Below are 5,874 nucleotides of genomic sequence, written 5' to 3'. Positions count from 1 at the left end.
TTATTAATTGAGTTTCATTTTATGTGTTTGGTTACGACTTGAGTGTAGAGTTGTTTTTAAATTTAAAATATTAACATTTTAAATTATTTAAAATTTTCGAATATTTAAATTATTTAAATTTTGTTGTTAAAATATTTTTTTTTTTATTTTGATATGTGTTTGATACGGCTCATTGAATTTTTTTTTTAAAAAAGAAAACATGAAAACATAAATTTCCATTCGCCACGTAATTAAATAAGGTAATAAATATAAAAATAAATAAGGCAAAAAATAAATAATTAATGTATAAAACAATAAATAAAAATAAATATGGCAAAAAAATAAATAAATAAGGCAAAAATTAAATATTACGATTTAAATTTCAAATATTATGATTTTTTTAAAAATACTATGATTTAAATTTTAAAATATTACGATTTAAATTTTTTTAATTTTAAAATTTTTTATAAAAAAAATTCAAACTCTATTTTATACAAATATTTTTTAAATATTTTAATTTTTTTGTTATGTATTTGGTTATGATTTGAGTGTGGAGTTGTGAAAGTAGTATAGAGTTTCGAATTATGTGTTTGGTTATGAGTTTTAAAAATAATTTCTTGAAATACACAGGACAATAAAATAAAACCTCACTTTTTATTATTTTATAGAAAATGAAAACAAATTGAAATTAAAAATAGAATAAAAATAAAAACCACATGAAAAACTATTTGTAAAAAAAAAAAAAAACTTAGTCAGTGTTGGTGACGTCACTGTCAGGACAGCCGCCCAAATAAAAACAAAATTTAATACCAGGGGCAGTTTAGTAATATTACATATGGACACCTCACCAAAAAGTCAAAAAGTCAAAAAAGCCAAAAAGTCCTTCCCAAACCAGACTTTTTAGCCCAGGCCAAAAAAGCTAAAAAAGCCAAAAAATTAAAAAACCAACCAACTTCCCAAACGAAGGCTTAATGTGATAGGAATAATTCAATTGTAATGTGTATAAATATTCGATCCCTTTCATTTTACTAAATCATTTTGAGTCAACAAATATTTATGATGAAAAAGCAAGTAAAATGTTTATATTGAAAAAACAAGTCAAAATATGAATGGAAGCATTGAATTGGCTCTTAATGCTTTGTTTGGTTGGGAGATTTGAGGAGGAATTTAGAAAAAAAAATAGAAAAGGTAGGTAAAATGTGAATAAAACATACCTAAATTTCACTTATTTTCACACACATTTTTTCTTTCTCTTTCCAAATCCCTTCTTAAATCTCCTAACCAAACACAACATTATTAAAAAAGAAGAAGCTCCATTGATTTGTTAGCACAAAATAACAAATTGACCAAATGATGGAGTTTGTTTTCAATTTTGTGATGTGTAGTGTAATTATTAATTCTATTATTATATTATGAATATTTGTCAAATGAACCAATCCTACTTCGTTGTTTGGCATACAGTTAAAAAAAATATATATTTTTTTAATTTTTGGTATTTTTTTTTAAAATTATGTTAATTTTTTTTTTTAAAAAAAATGGGTAAACTACCAAAAGGCCCTAATTTTTTAAAAAAAATTGGTCCATTTTTTTGTAGCAAATCTAAAATGTACAAAAATTTTGAAAAAAAAATTAAAAAAAAATATGTAAGAAAAATTCAACTATTTTTAGCTTCTTTCTTTTTTTCTTTTCTGAACTTTTTTTAAAATTTTTATTTTTTTGATTTTATTTTTTCGATTCCCTACTGGGTGAGTGCATGTAGCAGTTTGAAAGGGGTACACGGCTTTTCCCGGGCTACTTACCCCGCAGGATTAGTCCCGACTTCCCGAAAAACTAGAGGGTTGGGGATACCTGCGTTATCAAAAAAGAACTTACAAGAGAAAAGTTTTTAATTTGTTTTTTAAAAATAAGGGATAATTACAAAAAAAAAAACTTAAAATTTTAATTTTATCATTTTAAACCCCAATTTTTTGATTTATTTTTAATTTAAACTTTTCGTCTATGTTTGTTAAATAAAACTGACAGAAAAATAATATTTTATCCATTAAACTCAATATAGGTATACAATTTTTTTTAAAAATACCTTTTTTCCTTGATTTTAATGACTAAACTACAATATTTATTTATTTATCAGTTAAACTACAATTTCTAAACTATAATTTTTCTATCGATTTTACTTAATATCAGTTTTACTTAATGAAAATAGACAAATAAATTATGTTGAAAATATATCAAAAGTTTAGAATTTAAATTGGCAAAATAAAAAATTTAGAATTTACTTTTTTATAAGATTCCAACCTTAAGATTTTTTTCGTAATTTTTTCACAAAATAATTTTTAAAAAAACAAAAACAAAAACCATAAAAACCTCAAAACACGCACAAGCGATTGATGCAGGACAGTGGAGGTGGCCAAACCTAATTGGTAGTGCCAAGCCATCGCGTTTGGAATTAATGGAAAAAGGCAAAACGACTTTTGTTTCCCTTTCCATGATTTTTGAATTGTGGAAGAGCCAAATTTGACTCGCATCTAATTTTTGAGCTAACGGCATCTTTGGTTGAAGAGATTAGAGTATGAGATTAGAATTATTAATTCGTGAGTCTAATTATTGTATATTTATTTTAATATTTAGATTTAAGATTATTAATCTAATGAATAATTATTAATTCGTGGGGTCAATTATCTTATATTTGTTTTAACATTTGGATTTAGGATTATTAATTCAATAGATAATTAATCCAACAAATTTGTAGGATTATTAGTAATAGGGTAGATGTGGGATTATTAATCCAATCCTATTAATCCAATTGGATAGTGAATACCACACTAATTTGATAGAATTATTAATACTTCAATATTAGTCTTGTGAATCAAACATGGCCTAAGGGTCTTGTTTGTTTGCAATGATGTGAATGAACTAAAACATCCAGTTTTTAGGTTCGTATACACAAAAATTTAAAATGATTAGATATTGGTAATTACTTAATCATATTATATTTGTCTATTTAAAAAAATAAATGTATTCAAAGTATGATTTTAAAAATAAACAATTCATTTTTTTAATACAAGCATAAAACTAACCATACAACTATTAATGTTAGATTAATTTGATTTCTTTTATAGATGATTTTGAAAATAGACTGTCTATTTTTTTATTTTTAAATACAAATTTAAATAGATTTAAACTATTTAACTCGATTTAAACTATTTAACTCATCAAAATGAGCCCATCATAAACCGATAACCATGCAAAATAGGACACTCCAGTCGAAAGATTGAATTGGAGACGAGATAAGCTTATTCAAATTGGATAGTTGACCATATCCATATTTAACAAGTATACAATCACAAAAGTCCTACACTAATAAGGGAGAGTCAAATTCAAAACTTCAAACAATCAAAATATGTAGTAATGTCACCACCACATGACACTCATACCACATGGTTTTGATCCATAATTTTTGAATTATAATAATGTCTTATGACCAATAATACTTTTATTTACAATTTTACTGTTACACTCACAAACTTAAGTTGGATACATTATACTTGCATGTGTTAATAAGATTTTTTTTTTAAACTTTTTAATATATATATATATTTTTTTTACAGTAATGCTAGAATACTAATAAATTTACTAGCAAACATGTCAAATAAGATAAAAGATTTGTATGTAAGCTCTACGACTTGATATGAAGTATATTACAATGTGTATAGTTAATATGTTTGTTGATACATTTCTTAATGGGTTTAACATTTCTCTTATTATTTTTTGCATAAATTACACTTTTCTTCCTCCTATTTATTTAAATTTTACTTTGATCCCTTATTTTCAAATTCCAACAAGAAATGTTTTTGAACAATGATGCAATTAACCTTTGCCCTTATTCTTACGGTATTGATGTAAAATGGATGTACTCCTTGCTCTCTTAACTTTCATCAGTATTATTCACTTTTTGTTGATAAAAAAATCATAATTATATTTCAACCCTTTTTTAGTGTTGTCATCCCGCAATAAAAAAAAAAAAAAAAAAGAAAAAAAAAGGACAAACTGTGTATTCATGTGATGGCCATGTAAGGATGCTTTAAGAGCGTTAGATGAAAAAAATTCCTTTTTCTTAATACTTTCAAATTTTTACTCAAATTCTATTTAAAATTTTTATGTTTTAACTTTCACTCAAACTTTAAATTGTGAGGGGATAATAGGACTGCATTGAAACTGTGGTTGAAATCAAATAACTTAATTATTGCAATTAACAGATAAGGGAGTAAAACAAATTTTAGATGAAAGTTGAAGGTTTATGCGCGTAATTTACTCTTATTTTCTTTAAATATATATATATATATATATAACTTGTATTATTTTGCGCGCTCATAAGTTTTTGGAAAATGTTATGAACTCCAAATAAATTATCAATTTTTTTACCAAACCTCTCATATGAATATGGGATCCACACAAATCATATGTGTGTAGATCTCACACAAATGTGAGAGGTTTGGTAAAAAATTTAGTAATTTATTTGAAGTATTTAGCATAACTCTAAGTGTCGTTTTGGGAAGAGACAAAAACGCTCGCGTTTTTGTTGCTTCAGAAAAAAGCTGGCTCAGCTTTTTGGGCAATTGTTGCACTTGGCAAGTGATAAAAAAAGTTAGGCTGGCTAATTACGTAAATACCCTCTAGGTCAACAAATTGTGTAGAATTTCAAAATTTGGCAAGGGCATTTTGGTCATTTTAATTTGATTTGACACCATAAATAAATATTAAACTAAAAAGCAAAAAGTTAACTTTTTACCAACTTCCCAAATCACTTTCCAAAAAGCTAAAAAGCTTGATAAAAAGTCAAAAATCAGCTTTTTACCAACTTTCTAAAACACCCTCTAAGTTTTTACCTTGATAGTGTGCCGCAATTATTGGCTTAAATGACACAAATATCATTTTTTATTTGAAAAAATTAGTGAAACATTCATATCTAACTTTGTATAGTATGAGAAGTTTAAGATGTTTTTTTTATTAGTTAAAGTCTTTCGACATTTTCACAGAGAAAATTTGACTTAGAGAAATTTTGTCCGATTCAGAGAAATTTCACTTGACTCAGAGAAATTTCGGCCCCGACTCAGAGAAATTTCAAAATTTCTTTAATATGATCTTAGAGAAATTTATCTGGTACGATCACAGAGAAATTTTGAAATTTCTCTGTGAAAATTCAAATTTCTCTTAATCGGACAAAAATTTATATGAGTTGGGCAAAATTTTTTTGAGTCGAATTTTCTCAGTGAAAATGTTGAAGGGCCTTAACTACTATGAAAAAAATTATATTTCATTTATCTTATAAAATCTTAAGGGTAAATTACAAATACACCCCCTAAGATTTACTTAAAATAAGAATTACCCCTTGTGGTTTGAAAAATTAAAAATACCTCCTTGCCAGAAATTTTCATTTAACAGAATTAATTGAAAAAGTAAAATTTCTAACTGTTTACCTATACAATAATAAAATTATCTGAATTATTAATTGAAATAAAATTTTAACATTATTAAAAACTGTTAATTAATTTGATGATTTATTAATAAAAAGAACATATTTGTTATGAAATTAAAAATCTTAGGGGGTATAATACAATTTCTAGAACCACAGAAGATAATTTATAATTTAAGTAAACTTTAAAGGATGTGTTTGTAATTTATCCAAATCTTAACAGCAGAAACTTCAAAAAAAAAATTCCCTTTTTGTTTTCTATTTGGGTTAATTACAAATTTACCTGACATTTACTTAAAATATAAATTGCTTTATGTGATTCTGAAAATTTTATCCCGCCATTTCAAATTTTTAATCGCATAACAAATGACTCATTTTATTAATAAATTATCAAGTCAATTAATGATGTCAGAAATATATTT

This window comes from Camellia sinensis, chromosome 6 (genome assembly GCF_055761805.1).
Source record: "Camellia sinensis isolate YWXY chromosome 6, ASM5576180v1, whole genome shotgun sequence".
NCBI lineage: Eukaryota > Viridiplantae > Streptophyta > Magnoliopsida > Ericales > Theaceae > Camellia > Camellia sinensis.
Note: the sequence above shows the minus strand (reverse complement) of the source record.